General features: G+C 50.8%; 1 protein-coding gene across 1 annotated transcript in view; it reads left to right on the forward strand.

Moving 5' to 3' along the window:
* The first annotated feature begins 2,461 nt into the window (after positions 1 to 2,461).
* Positions 2,462 to 12,479, forward strand: part of MYH11 (myosin heavy chain 11) — a 107,173-nt gene continuing 97,155 nt past the window's right edge. The window contains exon 1 of the mRNA XM_080830354.1: positions 2,462 to 2,543. The gene's annotated coding sequence lies outside the window, so the exon portion shown is untranslated. The remainder of the gene's footprint in view (positions 2,544 to 12,479) is intronic.

Raw genomic sequence — 12,479 nt, forward strand, 5'->3', positions numbered from 1 at the left:
AGTAAAGATGCCAGCTCTCACTTTGAGGCCAGCAAGTTCGATTGTGACAGGCTGCTCTGGGTTCGTTCCAGGACAGGAAGGTGGTGGTCAACTTCACTCTTCCCTTTCCATCACACCCTCTGCTCCGCACCCTGTCCATACCAGCCAACGCAGGGGCAATTTCCACTCCTTTTACAGTGTAGACAGTAAAAGGCACGTGGAGAAGCAGCTTATCCATCATCGTCTGAAGACCTTTACCCCAGGCTGTGCAGTCAGCTGAACCCTGGCAGATCTGATTTAGGACACTTGCGAGTTTTCAGCGGTGAGAAAGCAGGAGAGCCTGACGTTGGAAGCATGAGGAAGTGACCAAGAGGGTCTGAGATGCTGAGCCCTGCAGTGGGGACCCTGCAGGAGGGACAGGCTGTCACTCCCTGTCACACGCCCAAGGCCTGTGCCAACCTACTCGGTTTCTTTGTTGAGGATAATAACAACTACCAGGAAACAGGACCATATATTCATTTTACATGGATCATCTCAATGACTGTTTACAAACATCCAGGTAGGGAAACTGAGTCACAGAGCCTTTAAAGGACTGGCCCATGGTGGGACAGCTAGAAAGCTGCACTGGCCACCAGCCTCAGAGAATTCAGCCCGAGAAGGCATTTCCCTTTAAAATCTCTTTGGAAGTAAATCCTGGCAATGATGGGCTCCAGTCTCAGCGAGAGCCTGGGCAAATCTCTGCACACCTCCAGGACCTCAGTTTTCTCACCTGCAAAATGGGGGTATTAATACAGGCCCACGCCCCCCTCCCCTCCATCCAATCTGATCTGGTCACCAGGGGAGGGGTTGTGGACCAAGGGCACAGAGCCTGGCAGGGGTCTTCTGACCCTCTCCCCAAACCCTCTGGCCACCGGGAGTAGCTGGAGCCCGCGTGGGCCTGGGGGGCCGTCCCCGCGCGGCGCTGTCGCGGCCGTAGGAGGCAGGGCCCCCTCCCCCGCGCCTGCCGCGCCGGGAGGCCGCTCGGCACCATATTTAGTCAGGGGGAGCGGGCAGCCCCGGGCTGGTATGCGGCGCTGGGAATTCCTGCAGGAAGGAGCCCGCGCCTGCCCTTTTTGGGTTGTCGCCCGCCCTGCGCCCCCCGCCGCGGCCCGGGAGGGAGGACCGGCCCGGGAAGCCGGAGCCCGTGCGGGGCGGGGAGCGGGGTGCGCGGGTCCCCGGCCTGGCGCGGGGCCAGCCCACCGCCTGGGCTTCCTTTTATGGCCTGTGTGCGTGCGGGCAGCAGAGACCAGGGAGAAGACCGAGAGCCAGGGAGAGAGCCAGCCGGAGATCTGGAGCCAGAGGCAAGGGCCAGAGACAGAGGGAGACGTGCGGGAGAGACACAGGTGCCAGAGACAGAGGGACCCTTTACGACAAAGTGAGAGACAGAGACAGTGATGGACACAGTGACATACAGAGTGGCCGCAAGACAGAAAGCATGACGGATCTGTGTCAGACATACGGGAGAGAGAGACAGACAAATGCCGGGGGAGGAGGGGAGAGAGGAGTCCTAAGCTTTAAGTGAAGTTTTAAGCAGCTTCTTCATTTGCAAGAATTTGGGGGGCGGGGGAGGAAAGTTTGGGAACTTGCAAGGGCGGGGTCGCACCCATTTTCTCTTTGGATCCTGACACGCACCTTGCAAATTACATACACGTACCCTCCCCAACACACGCACCCGTTTTTTGGAGCTGCGGACACTAAGGCTCAGAGCAAGGAAATGACTTGCCCGAGGTCAGGCAGTCAGCGAAAGGCACATGGAGGCCTGAAGTCACAGCAGCGGGTTTTTTTTTTTTTTTTTCTTTTCTTCTTTTGCTTGTGGGTGGAGGTGGGGATGGCAAATTGGGAAAAATAAAAAGTTCCCTTTCCCGAACAATTCCCAGCATTCGGGGGCTCCTGCCTCGCACTTTGTAAAGTTCAAAAAATCCCCTTTCTTTACCCTTCACGCAGCACGGCCAACCCCGTATCCAGCCAGTGGGAGGCGAATAAAATGAGGAGCCGGGCGGGGAGGAGGCAATTCACAACCCCCCTCCCTCCACCCCCTCCGTGGGGAGGAAGCGGTTAAAATCCGTGCAGTGCTCTTGACCGGGCCAAGCCATTCTCAAGCATCTCCTGTAGACGCTGGCCGCTCGACCCCTTTCTCCGGGAATCAGAGTCTCGGTGACTGTCCCAGAGCAGGGAAGGCGGGTGAGACACCTGCCCCGAAGCCTTCTGCCGCGAGCTCCGCAGCCCCCTGCGCTCCCGCTCGGCGTGCGCCCCTCTCCCCGCGCAGCCGCAGGTGCGCCCTAGGGCCCCGCACTGAAGCCGCGTTTCCCGGGCCCTGCAGGGGGCGCTGCGGAGGGAGCAGCATGGGACCCTCCCTCCCACTCCCCCCGGGTCGCCTCCCCTCTCCCTCCCGCGGGCAGCTCCGGGTCTATAAAGAGAGGCGTCCCGGGCCAACCGGGAGATTTGGACTCCCCTGCCTGGGAGGTGTGCCAGATCTGAGCTCTCCACCCAGTTTCTTCTCCGCTGTCCCCCCAGTTGGGAGATCTGTAAGTAGGGTCGTCCTGGGGTGGGAGTGGGTCAATGGGGTAGGGGGTTTGAGGGTCCCACGGGGCATCCTACAAGGGCTGGGGAGCCACGAGGTGTTTTGGTTGTCGTCCTCTCAAGGACTATGGGGAGGAAGTAGGGATTCCCAATTTTCATTTCTCTGCCCCAGTCAGCCTAGGTTTTCCTCAAACCAGCATCTCCCAAGGTTGCCAATGATAAATACTTCCTTGGGGGTCCTTTCTAAAGACGAATGCCCAGGCCCACCTCCAGTCACACTTGAATCTCCAGAAACAAAAACAAAAACAAAAGCAAAAAAACTTAAAAAAAAAAAAAAAAAGAGGCATCCTATACTGTTCTTGTAAGGCAAATCTGGGAGATGTGACCCCTTACAGTCTCAGAGGACCAACTTCCTAAGCTTCTAACTTTGATTTTAGGCACAGATAAAGCGCACCTGAACTTCACTGACAAGTCACTTCCAGGCACAGGGGCAGGCAAAGTAATGCTCCAGGTGTATTCGGAAGCAAGGCTAATTCTGTTGAGAATGTGTTAAATGAGTAAAAAACACATGGGCAGATGCTCTGCAGAAAGAGGAGTGTTTTTCACCATTTAAAGTATGTGCTTGTTGATATCCCCGGAGAGGTAGGGCTGGTTATGATCCATTGTATTTCTTACAGCTCAGTTTTCTTCCAGACCCCCTCACTCCAAAGTAAAAAAAAAAAAAAAAAAAAAAAAATTTATCCAGGCTAATCCCAGGGGCTTCAAATACCCAGACAGATGCCAGAGCCTCAATTTGCATCCATGACCCGCAGGTGGATTAGGTAAGAAGGTTCTGGGATTGTCTGCAGAGCAGCTGATACAAATGTTGCTCTTAACGTCCCACAAAGTGGGCGCACCTGTTGCAGTTTCCTCCCTGCGCAGAGAGCTGGTGGGGATTTTGCTGCTTGAGGAAAGGCACCATTCAAAGCCACGCTGATCAAGAAGTCAGAGAAAGTATTTAGAAACCCAAGACAGTGTTTAGTTCCAGTATTAAGAACCGATCGATAAAATTGCAAAGTGGCCAGGGTTTGGCAAAGGGAAAGTGGGCAGACTGTGAGTCAGCCGACGTGCATAGTTGTGTTTTCTTTGGTCTTTCTGGATGGGTTTTGTTTTCTTAAAGATGCTGGACTGAAAGGCATTGGATGGGTGGCAGTGTGTGACAGAGGATGTTGAATCTCTGTGGAAGGAAGTCTTTCTTCCAAGCGTTTCCAGGGAGATAGCCACCTAGCCTGGTGGGATACGTATGTACCAGGCACTGTAGCCATGTTTGATGTAATTTAGCTCCTTGAATCGCAACAATCTTTTAAAGGAGGCTCATGATGCCCATTTAGTAAAAAGGCAGCTAGGGCTCAGAGAGGTTCAGTAACTTGTCCAGCGTCACACAGCTTGTAAACGGTGGAGCCCGTTCCTGGGTATGTCTGATGCCAAAGCCATAGCCTTGAACCCACCATCTTTTGTCTTTACAAAAACTCTTTTTAGAGTTAGGTTTCTGGGGCCACCAGCTGCTTCGAGGAGGGCAAGGTTTTATTACCTTCTCTTTGAAGAAAACAACAAATAGAACTTTTATGAATTTAAAATAAAATGTATTGTTTGTCCACCCCCCCCCGGGGGGTAGGGGTGGTGGGCCCTCCGGGCTGCCATCCTGAGGGTCCAACCCATTAACCAGCTGGGCTTCCCACAAGAAGCTTCTAGGGCTCGCCTGGTACACACCATGTTTTTTTATTTTCGCATCTGAAATAGACGTGTTATTCCGTACAAGGTATTTGTTATGGGTTTGTTATCATTACTTTTCTGTCCGGGGGCCGAGATTGAGGCAAACATGCCCATGTATGGTAGCGTTTTCCACGAGGCCATCCCCAGCTCGCTTGCAAATTAGTGTTCTATGGCAGCTTTGTTGGTCGAGACTCGAGACTCGGGGGATTTCTTGGCCCTTGTCCTTCCCATTTGGGAACAAGTAGGGGAGCCTAGAGAAGGAGGCCTTGGGGAGAGAAGGGGGGAGACTTTTGCCTGCTCCTCTCTTATTCACAGGTTTTATTTATTTAAGGAATTTTTTTTTTTTTGACCACTCACGTTTCTTAAGCTACTGCTTTCCAAGGTGGGAATAGAAAACAGAATTTCTGGTTCTGTAAAAAATTAATTACCTTTGTGAGATCCTATTGCACAGGGGGTTAATAACTCCAAGGCTTCACAAAGTCTACGAGGAGTCCTTTCCAGTGCGTTGATGAATTTCTCTAACACTCCACAGTCAGGACCCTTCATTCACACGCAGGTCCCCCGCTGTCCCCTTCTCCCCATCTACCTCTGGCCCTGTGTCCTCTGCCCTTCCCTCTTCCCAGAGCTCTGGCTCCTGGAAGGTTTGGCCAAACCAGCTCATCAGAATCCTGCCCGTTCATCCATTGCCGATGACCTGAGTCCCCTTCTCGGCATTTGGCTCTCGTCATTGACTAAATCACTTAGCCAGATGAGGACCTGTCATCTTAAGGAAGGGAAGAGGACCAGGTCTGGAGGCTGAGATGTCCAATGTCAAGGTGCTGGCCGATTCCATTCTTGGTTTGAAGAAGGGTGCCGCCTTGCTGTGTGTTCACATGGCCTTTCCTGAAAGTTTCATTTTTTCCGGGGGGTGGGGGGGGGGGAGGTGTCTCTTCTTTCTGCAGAACATTGGATCCAAACAGGTAGATTTTCTGTTGTAGGCACAACCATGTAATTCTGAAATCAGATAGGCATCAGATTTTTCTGATAAATCCCCTGGAATCCTAGAATGTCACGAGCAAATTTAGAAATCACCTGTGTTGGACTTGGCAAACCTCAGTTTTCCCACCTGAAAAATGGGGTGGGGAAGAGCTAATGAGCACTTTTGCCAGCCGACATGCTAAGCTCTTCGCTGGCATCATCTTGCTGGCTTTACAGCAACCCTTTGGAGGAGATATTATTACTGGCCCCTTTTTACTTTCGTGCTCTGAATAACTTGCTCAAGATAGCTTGCCTGACTGATGAGGAGGAATGGATTCTGCAGATCTAGGCCTTTCTAACTCTAGAGTCCAAGGAATTACCCTGTTGGGAGGACTAAGTGGGATGATGCCAATAAAGGCTTTAACATAGTGCCTGGCCCCTGGTCAGCTTCAGTGGACAATTACTTACAATGCACCTGACCAGAGACCTTAAGGATTTTGCTTAATGTGGGAGAGCTGGTACTTGGCGGAGCCAGAATGCCCGTCTCTGCTGTGGCCTTTCTGTAAAGGAGAAACTTGTCCCTGATTTTCCTTTTGGATCACGTCTTCATAAATCCTATTTGCCCCAAAGGTGGTTGCTAGAATCTTCTGCTTCCATATGGCCACACTTCTCAGCTGTGCCAAGAGCATCGCACATTCCAGTGCTCTTGGCCCATTTGTGATTTGTGTAGGGTCGCGATGGCATCCTTGAGGCACTCCCCTATGAACCGAAACCCGTCTGACTTTTATAGGGGCTCTTTTGCTCCCTGGGGTCTCTGCCCTCCACCCCTGACCTGTAAAAAGTCTAACCATGGCCACACATCAGAGGAAAGGCTGAGTCTGAAGAAGGCCACGCAGGGATTTGAAGGAAATTTTGTAAGATTTTTTAAGAGTGCCCATTGTTCTTGCCGTGGGGAGTCCCATACCTTGGACTTGAATCAGTTAATAAGCAACTTGGAAGGAAAAGCCCTCATCAAAAGTCCCCAAGAAAGGGCGGCAGGACTCACCCCTTGCCCGCTCATGCAGCCTTGAACTCGCCACTTCCCATTCCTTCCTTACGCTGGAGCAGCGAAGTGTGCAGTAGATGATACAGAACCTGAAAAGGGCCACCCTTTGAGACCCCTGGGGTCACGATTGCCCCTCCCCAGTCTCCAGGTAGAACGCGCTTCCCCCCGGTCCCCTTCCTCCTAGTCCCCGGAAGTGATCAAGGTTAGTGTATTCTCATAGATCTTTGGAAAACCTTTCTACCTCAAATTTCCTTTTGTTACACAAATATTGGCTTTCTGGAAGTTAGGCCTTTTTTTTTTTTTTTCCCAGTTAATCCTAGATCTCCTGCATCTTTCTATATTAGCATGTTTTGGCATTTTAAAAAATCAGCTGCGTAATACTCTATTGTTTGAAAGTCTAGCTTCTTACGGAAACAACCCCTTATGGAAACATACCAGCTGCTTGCCATCACTTCTCTGGAGACTGCTTCAGGGACCATCCTTGTATCTATTTTTGTCTAATTACATGAGTTTATCAGATAAATTCCCAGCAATTCAATGGCTAAGTCAAAGGGTATGCACATTTATTTTTATTTTTATTTTTATTTTTTTTTTTTGAGAGAGAGAGAGTGAGTGTGGTGGGAGAGGGGCAGCGGGAGAGAAGGAGAGAGCAGGGGAGGGGATGATGGAAAGGAAGAGAGAATCTTAAGTAGGCTCTATGCCCAGCACTGAGCCCAACACAGGGCTCGATCTCACGACCCTGAGATCATGACCTAAAGCCGAAATCAAGAGCCGGATGCTTCAGTGACCAAGTCATCCAAGCGCCCCGGGCAGGCACATTTTAAATAGATAGATATCGAGAAATGTCTGTCCCGTTTGAGACTGTCCATTTATTGTAAGCTGCGTTATGCCAGGATTGTAAGCTACAACGTACAATGGGGCTGTTAGGGCTAGAAATGACCGGTTCTCTCTATCCCAAAACTGTTCTCCATAGGAGCTACGATGTCTCCTGCTAACCCAGTTCTCTCGCTAGGGGAGAAAAATGAGTTTGCTCTCTGAACTAAAACACTTCCTTCCAGAGTTACTTTAAATACAGTATCTAAATGAGTTAGATGTCGAAAGCAACACAGCTGATAGTTTCACTGCCCATCTTTTTTCTGCTACGGTGAGGGGGGGTTTCCTTGGGACCCTCGGGAGGTGGGGGGGTGTTCTGATGGGGGGGGCGTGGCGTGGGGGCCAGGCTGTGCAGGCCAGGCCATGAGCAAGGAAGAGCTTTTCTGCTAAGGGTCGATTGGGTATAACGCAGATCCGGATTTAAAACCTGGCTCCAGCTTTTACCAGTGAAGACCTTTAATGTAGTTTACTGTCCAGGATCTCTGTAATATTAAAGAAATAATAAATGATGCTCACCTTGCCGAACACTTAGGACACATAGTGAGCTGGTGTATTTAATAAACAGCCCCACCCCAGGGCGCCTGGGTGGCTCAGTTGGTCTAGCGGCTGCCTTTGGGGGGATCGAGCCCCGTGTAGGGCTCCCTGCTCAGTGGGGAGTCTGCTTTTCCCTCTCCTGCTCCTTCTGCTGGTCTCTGTCTCTCTCTCTCTCTCTGTGTCAAATAAATAAAATTTTTTTAAAAACTTATTAAAAAATTAATAATAATAATAATAATGGATGGCCCAACCCCATACCCCATGAACAGAAGGGGCCCAGTAATGATGCTGGCTATTATTAGTAACAGAGGTAGAGTCCAGTGGCCTTGTGGGGACAGCTTGGGACTGGGAGCATTGGTGTGTTGAGGGAGCCTCGTCCCACTTCTACTTCCTTCTGCTCCTACTTTCGAGCTCCTCCCACACCTGGGCTAGGCCTTGACCTCGTTTCTCTGATCCAGAGGTCCTAGATCGGGCTCAGAGGACATTCAGTTTTGTCTGTGTAAAAGGGGCAGCATTTTAACTTGAGGGGGTGGCGCTCTCATACCTAAACTCAGACTTGTGGGTCTGTGGGCCATCTGGCCATGCAGGACCCACATTCTCACCGGGTGACCCCATCTGGAGTGAAGGAGCTGTGGCCATCTCTAGGCAGAGTGGGAGGTCCCTGACCCACCAGCTGGAGCCTGGGTCACTCTACATTGACCCCCTTACCCCGGGGACATTTAGGTTTGTGTCTCTGGTCCCAGCTCCCAGGCCGGCGGCTGGGCAATGAAATCTTCAGGGAAGCTGTCAAGCAGGCGTGGTGATGTGCAAATCCTATACGATTTGGGCCCTGGGGTATTTTACTCATTTTTTCATTGGTGCGGAACAAAGGGCAAGATCTTTTACCTCTGCATTCCCCTGGGGAAAATAAAGCCGGCGCGAAAACACACGAGAGCCCCTGGACGGTCTTAATGGGTCCAATTTCAACCCTTTGGTATCCACGGATTTCATAAGATGTGAGTATCAGGCCAGCCTCCGCTTCCCCGTTCCCCCACATGGAAAAGGCAAGGCTCAGAGAGGCAGGGGGACTTGCCCAGAGTCACCCAGCAAATGCATAGCAGAACTGGGACTTGTAACCTTGTGGTGTCGCAGAGGCTAGCTGACAGCTTGTTTGTTGGAGCTCAGAGAAGGAAACCGTGTGGGGTTGGCAAGGAAGTTGGGGCTGTGTCCACGCTGGACACACTCAGCTGTGCTGGGATGTTGCTGACACCGAGCACGAGAGTCCTTTGTTCTTATCAAAAGGTTTGAGAGCAGCCCTTGACGAATGAACCGTACTGAGTATCCATCAGTCCTCTGCAGCACTACCCTAGGTGACCTTTCAGACCCTGAAGCCGATGCAGGGCGTGGGAGGAGGGGACGATGGAGGGGGAGGGCTCAGAGGTGGGGGACAAGGAATCTCCTGGAGGCTTAGCTCTCTGTGAGTCTGTCTCTTGTCTGACTCATGTCTTCATTCCACCTGTGTGACCTTCTGCACTTGGCCTTCCAAGCTGGTGTGGACGAAGTAGCGACTGTCCTCAGCTTTCCTTGTCTTCCGAGGAGAGCCCCTGTGTTTACTCTTTTTTTTTTTCTTAAAGATTTTATTTATCAGATAGAGATCACAAGTAGGCAGAGAGGCAGGCAGAGTGAGAGAGAGAGAGAGAGAGGGAGGGAGGGAGAGGAAGGGAAACAGGCTCCCTGCTGAGCAGAGAGCCCAATGCGGGGCTCAATCCCAGGACCCTGAGATCATGACCTGAGCCGAAGGCAGAGGCTTAACCCACTGAGCCACCCAGGCACCCTGCCAGCTGCTTTTTATTCCTCCCTGTGTCTCCTCCCCTAATGCCTGACCTGAGATTTTGTGTTGAGGAGCCAGGATCCCAAATTTTGAAGGCTCAAGGCTCCGGGTACATGCAGGGGCATATCCTTTTAACGATGAAGCCGACTTACCCGGAGCCTTCGACACCAATCGGGGACCTTTCTCAGGCACGCCTGTATTTCCCAGAGCCCTCAAGTGCTCTGCCTGCTTCAAAGAAGGTGAACAGAGCAGAAAAGATCATCTTGGAAATACACCTTTATTCAGGGTCCACTGTAGCTGGCTGTGCCACGATGGGCAAGTAACAACCTCTCTGTGCCCATTTCCTTGTCTGCAAGCCAGAGAAATGAGATGATATCAGGTACCCAGTAAAGATTTAGCAGCTGTGAGTACTAATAGTATTATCAATTTGTTAGGCTCACTGAATTTTCTCAAGGGCAAATCTGTAGGGTTTCATCTGTGTTTGGTGGGAAAAGAGGTCTGTGACCAAATGTTTTAGGGAGCCCTGGGTCCAAAGGCATAACATCGTTTTTAGGAGTCAGGACCTGTTAACATCTTGGATGTCCTGATACGTGGTCTGTCTCTCCTTGATAGAGGTTGGGGGGTGGGTGGGAGCTTGGGGGAGTGGGATGAGGGGGTTGGGGAGTAGCATTTTTCAAGTGGCTTTGAATCTTTTTTTTTAAATTTTTTAATTTTTTTATTTTTGAAGAGTAACTCAACTTCCCTGAATCCCACCCAACCCCCACCTCTACTATTTCAAGGGATTAGGGTTCCAAGGAACACACTCTGGGAAATGCCATTCCAGGGTGAAGCCAGGCTCCTCTTTGCTTTGACCAAAGCAGATGTCACACTTCGTAACTGCCGGAAGCATCAAAGCCGTGAGAAGCAAGCCCGCTTCTCTCTCTCCTTTTTTGGCTAGAGACAGACTCTCTGCACTTGATCTTGTTTGGGTTTCTGAGTCCTGGACGAGACAGGGTTCCTGGTGATGGGGATTCCTACGTCCTTCCGTTTTTCTGTTGTATTATATTTGCTGTTTTTCTGGCTTGTAAGGCGGTTGACCTACATCGCCATCGGAAAGAGCCCATTTAGTTGTCACTTGAACTGTGCCCTTGATAGGTGAAGGTGGCCAATTTTATGTGTATTTCCTCGCGAAGATAAAAAAAAAAAAGAAACCACAATTTTTCATGGAAGTGTGTACTTTGTATCAGAAAAGTACTCATACTGTGGGTACGTAGCGGAATGAATGGTCACAAAATGATCACGTCCCTGTCCCCGGAACACAGATTAAGAAGGTCCTGCTCTTCCAGCCAAGACATCTGAGACAAGACATCAGAGAGCCCGATGCGGGGCTTGATCCCAGGACCCTGGGATCATGACCTGAGCCGAAGGCAGAGGCTTTAACCCACTGAGCCACCCAGGCGCCCCTGTGTCTCCCTTCTTCATTCAAATGTGTGCGTGAGATTTTTTTCTTACTGCGGTGTAGAGCCGACGAAGTTCCCTCCATCTCACTGGGGTCCCGTTTTGAATGTTGATAATGTGCCAGGAACTGTGTCAGGTCCTTTCAAGGGTCGGATCTTTTACTGCCCATTCTCCGTTGAGCTCCAGACAAGCCCGTCCGGCTCTTGTTGGGAGGCAGAGGGGCACAGGCTCTGGAATCAGATGTAGGCTCAGGACCTGGCTCTGCTGTGTGACCTCAGGCAGATCGCTTCACCTCTCTGAGCCTCTGTTTCCATATCTGTAAGATGGAGCTGAGTGTAACAGCCAGTCCTAAGACTGTGCTGTTGTTCCCGGGTGGTCCTGCATGTGAGCGACTCAGCCCAGCCCCTGGACGGGGTCTGTGAGTGTTAACTCCCCCTTTAGGTGTTCAGAGAACTTGGCCCTGGGGAGGACATACAGGCCAAACGGGAGATGGTGTGGGATACTGACGTTGCTTACACATAGATGAGAATTGTACAGATTTTATGTAGTACTATTTTTCATTTTAAGGGAAAATGTCAAACAGAACAGCGTAACCCATCTGTAGGCATCCCAGCCCTCAATCCTAGGCTTGTCAAGCAGCTACAACTACTTCCCACTGTCTCAGAAAGGAAGGGCCTCTAAATAGTTTTTTTGAAGTTCATTCACTTAAAGTCCTGTCTATACCCTACGTGTGGCTCGAACTCACGACCCCCGAGATCAAGAGTCATGTGCTTCTCCTACTGAGCCAGCCAGGCGCCCCAGGAAAGTACCCTAAATAGAGGAAATCATGGTACCATTGTTGCTCTGAAAAGTTTAACAAATTCCCTAATATAAAGGATATTAAGCTGATGTTCAGATTTTCTTGATCGTCTCCTACGTTTTTGGGATGGGTTGTCGGAATTTCGTTTTTTCTCACAATTGCATTCGACTTTGCAAAGCTTCCCACGAAAGGCGTGGCTTTTCAAAAATGCGAAATCTGCCCTTATTTCTGTTTTGCCCTGGTATGTGTGTGTTAGGGGGAGGAGGGGTTCTTTCTCTCCCTCTCTCCCTCCCTCCCTCCATTTGTCTTTTATTTTCCCTGTTGGGCTTTTTCATTGTGAAAATGTTCCTATGTGTGCACAAGTAGATAGACGGCCACCCCCACCCCACCCCCACCCCCACCCCCCACCCCTGCCCAGGCACCTGCCACTCCCCTTTGGTACTGATCAAACCGGAGGCCCCTCTTCTTTTGTCTTCATCCTTCAGTTTTCCTCTGGGTCTCAAAACCCCTTCTAGTTTATACCATCCTCTCCTTTTTCTGCATTTTGTTAAAGGAATGGAGTCATTTGTCTGATGCCTTCCCACCTGTGGACTTCGTTGCACCCTCCCACCGTCCCCGTGTTTAATGGATTCCCTGTGCCTTGCATTTCCTGGGTGTTGGACCTTCACCTAACAAGGGTGAAGCTTTGGTCCCCCCACCCCCTCCCCTTCTCCTTTCTGGAAGAATATTTCCTT

The sequence above is a fragment of the Martes martes genome, assembly GCF_963455335.1.
Source record: "Martes martes genome assembly, chromosome: 18".
Taxonomy (NCBI): Eukaryota; Metazoa; Chordata; class Mammalia; order Carnivora; family Mustelidae; genus Martes; species Martes martes.